Source organism: Ovis canadensis, chromosome 10 (genome assembly GCF_042477335.2).
Source record: "Ovis canadensis isolate MfBH-ARS-UI-01 breed Bighorn chromosome 10, ARS-UI_OviCan_v2, whole genome shotgun sequence".
Lineage (NCBI taxonomy): Eukaryota > Metazoa > Chordata > Mammalia > Artiodactyla > Bovidae > Ovis > Ovis canadensis.
This window is the reverse complement of record NC_091254.1, coordinates 15802782-15812460: the sequence shown is the minus strand read 5'-3', so window position 1 is coordinate 15812460 and position 9679 is coordinate 15802782.

The window sequence follows — 9679 nt, the reverse complement described above, 5'->3', positions numbered from 1 at the left end:
TATCTGTTGGTGGAATTCAGACATTTTTGAACTTTTAGAGGAGTCTACAAGGCCAGTACTCTTGCCTGGAAAATCCCATGAAGTCCATGGGGTCGCTAATAGTCGGACACGACTGAGCGATTTCACTTTCACTTTTCACTTTCCTGCATTGGAGAAGGAAATGGCAACCCACTCCAGTGTTCTTGCCTGGAGAATCCCAGGGATGGGGGAGCTTGGTGGGCTGCCGTCTCTGGGGTCGCACAGAGTCGGACACGACTGAAGCGACTTAGCAGCAGCAGCAGCAGCATAGGGCCAGTAGCCCACATGCTTGTATCTGCAGGCCTGTTGTGGGGCCATAGTGACAATGCATGGCCACAAATGAGAATGGTGAGCATTCTCTCCATTGCTTCAAAACCACCTGAGCAAGGGCCTCAGAGAATGTGCTTTGCTGCTTTGCAGATTCAAGAGCTTTGTCTGATTCTTGAGTGCACCTCCCACTCACTCCGGCTGCCAGCCTCATAACCACTAAAATGACATCCTGACTGTGCCAAGGACAGACAAAGCCCTTGAATCTGCAAAGCAACAAAGCACATTCTCTGAGGCCCTTGCTCAGGTGGTTTTGAAGCAATGGAGAGAATGTTCAACCTTCTCATTTGTGGCCATGCATTGTCACTATGGCCCCACAACAGGCCTGCAGATACAAGCATGTGGGCTACTGGCCCTGTAGACTCCGCTAAAAGTTCATAGCATAGGTCAAATGGGGCTTGAACTGAGACTTGAAATTAGTGACAAGAGGAGTGATAAGAATGAAGGTGTTCTGGGGAAGAAAGATACACCTGCAGAGACAGTAAAGCTTAAGGTGACACTTCAGGAGGACAAGTACTTCACTATGGCTGGGGCTTCAGAAAGGAAGAGTCAGGCAAGAAAGATAAGAGAGGACTTTCCATCTCATGCTAAGGAATCTATAGCTCTTGTGTCTCCTGCACTAGCAGACAGATTCTTTAACACTAGCGCCACCTGGAAAGCCCTGAATATTATTACTATATGCAAACATTGTGGATAAACAGTGTATTATTATATCCTACTGAAGTTCACCTCAAGAGAATCTATATGATATGTGGCTGATAAAACAGATGCTCTGCCTTGCTATTCAAAGCGTTGTCCTCAGACCAGCAGCAATAGCATCTCCTGGGAACTTGTTAGAAATGCTGACTCTCAGACTCCAATGTAGATCTGCTGAATCTGAATCTTCTAAATCTTCTAAATCTTCTTAATCTGCTGAATCTGAATCGCTAAATCTTCAGGTGATTGCTTTGCCCATTAAAGTTTGAGATGCAGTGCTCTAGAGTAGGAATCAGCAAACTACCATCTATTTTTGTAAATAAAGTTTTATTGGAACACAGCCATGTCCTTTGGTTAAGCATTGCCTGGGACTATTAAGGTGCCACAACAGAGCTGAGTAAACAGAATTTCAACAAGGACCACATAGTCTGCAAAGCCAAAAATATTTACTATTTCACTCTATAAGAATCAGTTTGCAGACTCTTGTTTTGGATTCCAGTGTCACTATGGGATACTTCCCTGAGAGATCATATGCCCAAGTGTGAATGTTGTAGCCTAAATATAAATATAAAAATTTATTTATTTATTTTTTATTGGGAAAATTGTTCAATGAGTTTGAGTGTAAATTATGAATTCTTCTAAGGTAATTCTAGATAATGTAAATACCATTCATGTTCCAAAATTTTTTTATTAGTTTATCTTTTTCCGATTACAAAAATAATAGTTACTTATTATTGGAATTTTGAAAAGCACAGGAGGGATGAACAAAAGAAAGAAATACTACCTAGCATTTAACACACATTTTTTTTACATAAATTAGAATAATAATGTTATTGTATATTATATTCTGGCTTTTCACTTATTGCGAGTCTTTTCTCAAGATATGAAAAATTATTTTTAAACATCATGCTTAGCGGTGCCTAATCTTCCATCACGTGGCAGCTGTTTAGTTTTCTTAATGATTTTCCTATGGTTGGCTATTTAGATCAATCATTATTTAAATGAAAATTTACGCTTTTTATAAAGTTGACTAGCAAACGATGTGTTCTGGCCATTCTGCTAACAAGTACAGGGAAGTAGCAAAGGATAAAAGTCCAAATTAATTAGCCCTTTAGTATTGATGTATCTTTGCATGTATAGGAGAGAGACAGAATGTAGGAGACTTATAACTGATTGAACATGATGGAAAACAAAGATAAAAGTTGAACCCCCTTATAAAAAGTTGTGTGATTTGTGAGAAATAGAGAAAGCATAGCAAACACAATGCAGTGAGGACAGTTTTGACACAACACAAATGAGAAGACATTAAGCCCTGATTTGTAAGGTTAAAAAACAAGGCTAGACTACCAACAGACAATTAAAATATCATTTCCCAAATGACATGGTATTTACAGGCAAAATAGGCTATTTCTTCCTGTTGACAATACAGCATCTTGTAAGTTAGTAAGTCATCTCCGGGCCGTGGTTTGGGTACTTGAGTCAGGTAAATATGCTCACCTCACTTTGATGGGTATGACCCTTTCCTGAAAGAGCTCTGAAGGAAGAGCAGGGAGAGCAGCTGTGGGCCGGCTCCGTGGGCCTCCACTGTGCTGCCTCGCCTGTCTCCTGCTCTTTGTTGAGACTGGCTAGACCCACCCCTGCAGGGACAGCTGAATCTCTGTCCTAGGAGGAACTGCCATTGTTCACTGTGTTCCTTATGTGGATTTACTTCTCTGCTCTGAACCTGAGCCTACACTCCATCCTCATCCTCTGGAATGATCTTTTGGCTCATGCTCTCTGCTTGGGTTTTAACCCCAGCCGGTTTACTTGGAATATTGGCTTCCTGCTGGCTGCTCTAAACCGTTGACTTTGGACTCTTGTGATTTGTAGCGCTCACATGCCCCTCCTTGGAGAACCCAGTTTTCTGATGGGATTTTGGATCCTATAGCAGTTCATCTACAAAGTCTATAACCCTACGTCCGTGCCACTAACTGGCAATGAATTGTTCATGGCTTGCTGACTGACACTATCAGGATCAGAAAGATTTCTTCAGTCTGTTGTGTCACCGTTAAACACACACCAGAAGAAGGAAGTCTTCACTCAGAGAGACAGATGCAGAACTCTCCCGGGTCCATGCTTCCGCAGTGCTCTCAGTAGGAGGGTGTGGTCCTGCAGGGCTTAGGGAGTCTTAGTTTCTCAGGGCAGCAGTGAAAAAAAATACCACCATCTGGGTGGCTTTAGACAATGGGAATTCATTCCCTGACAACTCTGGATCAAAACCAAGGTCTCGCCAGGGCTTGCTTCCTTTGAAGTCTCTGGAGGAGGATTCTTCCCTACTTCTGGTTGCCCAGGGCTTTATTGGCTTGTGTGGCATAAATTCAATCTCTGCCTCTGTGGTCACATGGCATTCTCTCCCTGTGTCTATTTTCCATCTTTTTTTTTTTTTTAAGGGACTAGTTATCGTGGATTAAGGATATACCCTACCCTAGGATGATCTCATTTTAACTGATTATATCTGTGAAAATGTGAAAGTGTCTGACTCTTTGCCACCCCATGGACTGTAGCCCACCGGGTTCCTTCTGTCGATGGAATTCTGTGGCAAAAATACTGGAATGGGTTGCCATTTTCTTCTCCAGTGTCCTGAAGTGAAGTGAAAGTCACTCAGTCCTGTCTGACTCTTTGTGGGCCCATGGACTATACAGTCCATGGAATTCTCCAGGCCAGAATACTGGAGTGGGTAGCCTTTTCCTTCTCCACCAGTGTCCTGACCCAGGAGGCAAACCTGGGTCTCCTGCATTGCAGGCAGATTCCTTACTATTTGAGCCACTAGGGAATTACCTCTGCAAGGACTCTATTTATAAATAAGGTTACATTCTGAGGTATAGGGAGTTAGAAGTTCAGCACATATTTTGAGGGGACAATTCAAAGCAAGGTAAAGTAAATGAGTGTGCAAGAAAATATGCCTTGTTTGCAGGCTGAATTCATAGGAGTATTCTTCACTTCTATGATGAAATAAGATCTATTCCATTTTTCTTTAAACAGTTCTCTTGTTCTACTTTTCTTTTTCTTCTGTGGGTATAGACAAATATTTCATCTTATTTTTATTGTTACTATTAAAAATATGCTATAAAAAATTGAAAGTGCAGTAGTGAATGGCAACTAGCACGTGACTCCATGTCAGGGAGACTTTAGAACGTAATAGGATTTTGGCAAATTTGAGTGTGCACACATCTTCAAAGAAATAATTGCTACTCAGCTCCTGCGGATTCTTGCTAAAACTAAACATGGGTCCACTGGTAATCTATTCTGTAAATGAATTATATAGTCTAGTCTATGAACTCAGGCATGGCAGAAGCCTTAAGGATAGTGATGGTTTGGTATGTTCTTTTACCTTCCTTTCAAATCATGGGGATATGTTTTTGGATTGAGTCCTCTGTCAGTCTCCTTGGGTGATAAGATAAGCAGAGACCATTTCAGTTCATTGAGAACTTAGCGTTTGGTTTTTTTTTTTAATGTTGAGTTTATGGTCATTTGTGTCTTAAACTAGCCCATCTTGACTGATACAAACCATACATTTTTATTTTTATGTGAAATCTCCTAGTTTCTACATATTGTAACCAATGTAAATTTCTAAAAATGATATTTATTTTTTAAATGAAAATAGCACATACTATTTATTTATTTATTTATTTATTAACAGTTTTTAATTTTTAAATTTTTTTTAAAATTTTTATTTTTACTTTATTTTACTTTACAATACTGTATTGGTTTTGCCATACATTGACATGAATCCACCACGGGTGTACATGCCATTTAAATAGTTGCATGGTAAAGAAAATGTATAAAGTGAAAGTCACTCAATTGTGAGAAAACATATGATAAAATAGAACAATGGCTTGGCCCACCCCTTCTCATTCCTGAATTCTTCTCCCAGGAGTGGGTCATGCTCATCGGCTCTGGGTATGTTGTGCTCTTAGGGTTGCCTTCAGCACACCTGGGGTGGTCCCGTGTTAGGGGCCCTCTGTCCCGGTGCCGGTCCTTCTGTGTCTCGTTTGCTCATTTGCTGTGCTGCCATGCAGCTGTCGCTGTTTTCTAAAGAAAGTGAGTGAGAGGGACATTTCTTGTCTTTGCATTTTTGAAGATTTCTATTTCACATTTACTTAGTAGTTTGGTTTGGTAAAAGCATTTGAGTGTGAAAAATATTTTCACTCAGAGTTTTAAAGGCCATTTGCCTGGATTTTAGCATGTAATACTATTATTGAGGTTATCCTGATTGGAGGTGATTTGGATCCTGAAGTGACCCAAAGTGATCCTGATTTCTGATTACTGATTCTTTGGGTGGTTTGAATATCTCTTCTAAAAGAGTTCTCTATTCTGGTTGTTCTGAGAGTTCACAATGATGTCTAGGACGTGGGTATCTTTACATTCGCCTGTGCCTGGAAACTCCTGAATGGAAAATTTTCCTGTATTAATTTCTTGATAGTGATGGCCCCTCATCTCTTGGAATGTCTTTTTTTCCCTTAGAATCATTGACTGTGGAATCCCCTGGACCAATAATCTGACTTATCATCTCTTTCCTATTGTGTAGCTCCGTATCTTTTGGTTCTGGTTTACTGGAGATTTCCTGGCTTTATTTTCCATCTCTTCTATAGATTTTTAGGAAAAATGTCATCTTTCATATTTTACAATTTCTGATCTCTTTCTTGATCTCTGATTTTTCATTTTGACAACCACATATCTCATTTTTCTGTTTCTTCTGCTCCTCTCATTGAATTGTTTTCTGGAGTCCTTAATTTTTTTTAAAATATTTTTATTTGTTTTGATTTCTTGAGGGTTGTAGGATTTTCTCAAATTCTTTGGTGCTCTTTGGCTGTCTATTGATATAGTGAAACACTGAGAAGCTGTTTGTAAGTAATATATGTAAGGGTGGGTTTGCTGTGAGGTTAGTGGGCAATGTCTGATATTTCTTTGGAGCACCTCAATGTTAACACCATTATGTGTTTCCTTTGAGGTAGTTCAGGTTTCCAGAGAAGACTTCCTAGCTCTGTGAGTCTGGCTGCTGTTGCTCCAGGGCTGGATAGGAGAAAAGAGGGCTTTAGAGTTCTCAATAGCTCTGTTTGTAAACTTTCAATCAATTCTCCTGCCTCAGCCCTCCACTGTTGGAATGTCCTAGAGTCTAGAATGGCTCAGATTCAATTCTCCAAAAGAGTCTTCTTTGGGGACAAGTATAAAGGGAATTGCCTGGCCACACAGACTGGGAAAGGGGCTTGAAGGCCCAATTGCTCCTGAAAGAGGCTTTCCACTCATTCCAATATTAAGCCTTCAAAGTGAACTCTGAACTCTGTTACTTCTGAGACTTTCTAAATTTCCTAAAACCAGATTGCATGATATTACTATTGTCCTGAGAAGACACTTTAGTTTCAGTCTTCTCTTTGCTAAATTAATTGTTATGGTGGTAGTGGTGGTTTTTGTCACTAAGTTGTGTCTGATTCTTTTGCAATCCCATGGACTATAGCCTGCCAGGCTCCTCTGTCCATGGGATTTCCCAGGGTTGAATACTGGAGTAGGTTGCCATTTCTTTCTCCAGAGGATCTCTCCAATCCAAGGATTGAATTGCATCTCTTGCATTGCCAGGTGGATGCTTTACCACTCTGTCACCTGCTAAGTTAGTTATAGCTCCTCAATTCACTTTTTGTCTTTCAAAATTTTGTTGTCGCGTCTTATACTCCATCACCACTTTCTTCCTGTCCTCTTAATCATCAGGGTTCACACTATTTTTATTACTTTGCTATCATTTTAGTGACATTTCATGAAGGAGTGGTGATAAACACATGTGTTTGGTCTGCCATATTTAACCTTAACTGAATATAAAAACAAATAAACCAGAACCATTCACTGGCTGGGCCTCCTTATCTTGTGGGCTGCCAGTTTGTGGTATCAGGTCTAAATTAACCTTTTGTTTCTACTGAACTTTATCTCTGATAAACATGACTCTAGGTACGACCCCTAGAACTTTATCTCTGATAAACATGATGCTAGGTAAATAACATAAATTGGAATCTAAAGGTTTCAATATTCTTGAAGTATTTTTTATACGGGTTGCTGGTCTATTTTCTCTGTTACCTTTAATGTCTTATGTAAATATACTTATTAGGTGAAGATTTTCAGTTCTCACATCAGTATCTTTGGCATTCAGAAATAAACCAACAAGGTACAGCATCCCTTGAGTGCTTGGTATAATTGGGATCAATTGGATTCTACAACTATGGATGCTTTTATGTTGAGAATCTCTGTAACCCTGGATGATTAATGAGGCTTAGCTAATGCTCATCTTGTTTCTGTGTCCATGGAAGTTCATGGTAATGGAATCGGACTGGTTTAATGCTAATGAATCACATGCCACGGCCAGGTGCCTGCCTTTTGTCTTAAACACTAAAGTCAGACTTAGAGCTTTGTTTGTTGTTAAGCAGATGCTTTGCTTCACCACCTGTCTTTCAGTTGCAGAAAATACATTTCATTGCAAAATTAAATCGGTATGGTTGTCTAATTAACTGCAAGAATCTGGACAAATTTTTTCCCTCTCTTCTCCTTTTATTTCATAATCCTATTCAAAACCACATCCCAGAAGGAGAGACAGCATGCCCTCATCAGCTCAGCCAGCCTTTTGTGAAGCAGGACTCCTTTTGTTCCAGGCTCTGCTGCCTTAGTAAAGAGGCAAGAATGTGAATGGGGGTCTGATCTGCTCTCACATCCTTACTTCCTAACCTGGAGGCCTGGAGATCCCACTTCATCAGAAATCTGTCTGAGGAGAGGTCTCAGAACACTTGTGACCAGTGTCAACTGGTCAACCCAGTTTTCCTGGGAGTCAGGAGCACCTTGGGACCTTCAGCACTAAAACTAGCAGAGGTTACTCAGCCTGGCAATGTCAGGCCAGGGATGACATGTGCTCTTACAGGTTGAAGATTTTCCTGAGTACCTCATGAGGTGGATGGACGCTGGTCTAGAACTGGAGAGACTGACATTAGGAAGACAAAAACCAAGCCACCCACTGCTTAGCTCCCTGGTGGGTCTGTACAGGGGAGGCCTTGGGCTGCTTGATGCCTTCAGCTGTCCCCATGTGGAAAGCTCCATGCTCATTCACTTCAGATCCCATCACTTGCTCTTGGTCCTTTACAGGATGTGTGGGATAGGCTGTGGTTACATTTCCCAGAAAGAGGCATAGCAACTACATTCAGAGTACGAGCAAAGAATTTAAGAAAACCCAGTGCTGTGAATTCTTATCCTTATGTTTTGAGGGATTTGAGCTCTTTGAGAATCATGCATTTACTAACTGCTGCTGTTGCTGCTGCTGCTAAGTCGCTTCAGTCGTGTCTGACTCTGTGCGACTCCATAGATGGCAGCCCACCAGGCCCTTCCGTCCCTGGGATTTTCCAGGCAAGAACATTGGAGTGGGTTGCCATTTCCTTTTCCAATGCATAAAAGTGAAAAGTGAAAGTGAAGTCACTTAGTCGTGTCCAACTCTTTGCCACCCCATGGACTGTAGCCTACCAGGCTCCTCCGTCCATGGGATTTTCTAGGCAAGAGTAGTGGAGTGGGCTGCCATTTAAGAAACAAATGGCAGGGATCTCCTGCTCTGACCTTATCCTTCCTCACCAATCCCACCTCACTCCACTATACCTGACTCCTCTACACCAGGCTCCAAGGCAGGAAGTTCTGTCGGTCTGTCAAAAAAGACTTTTTTCAGGACGGATGTGGCTCACCACCACTCTCATGTCATTGACAACCTGGGCTCCCCTTTTCAGGAGCTGTTCTGGCCACAGGCTGTCCCAGTGAGGTGTCAGCTCAGAGTGACCCCCCCAGGGAGCACTCCTGCCTGGGGCCAGGTCTGCATGGCACGGATTTCCTGCTTCTCTACATCAGAGTCAGGAGTCACTTCTGATGTGGCGGTTTTGCTCTCATTACATTAGTCTCTCCTAAGGCTCATTCAGAGACAGGGACTTAATTATTACTGGCTTAGTTATACCATCATACCTAGCAATTAAAGCACTTTTATAACTGGTCATGCTAGCCAGTTCCAAATGCTCTCTGATTCACTGCAATAATCCAAGCTATAATAATCAGAATATAATAAACATGAATCTTATACTTTCTTACCCCACAGTGTGATAATCATAAACAGAACTTAATAAATCACCTATAAAGAGATTAATGCTAGACAATGTATTATTGTCATGAATACATTCTTAATTGTTTGATCTGTCTTATGAATTAAAAGGAGAAACTGAACAAACATTTACTGAACATTATTTACATGCCAAACACTTATTTAAACAGTAGCACTGTCATATCCCCATCTTGTATGAGTAGTTGAGTGATTCACACATGACCACACACATAGTAGTGTAAGAGCTCTGCTCCTACTCTCATGGGCCTACCGCAGAGCTCATCTATTGTATTCTGAGTGGTGCTAGCCCTCCTCCTTGCTCTATTTTTTCATGACCCTAACACGCTCAGATGGTAAAGAATCTGCCTGCAGTGACCCAAGTTCAATCCCTGGGTCAGGAAGATCCCCTGGAGAAGGGAATGTAACCCACTTCAGTACTCTTGCCTGGAGAATCTCATGGATGGAGGAGCCTGGGCAGTGGGGAGAGGCAAATAC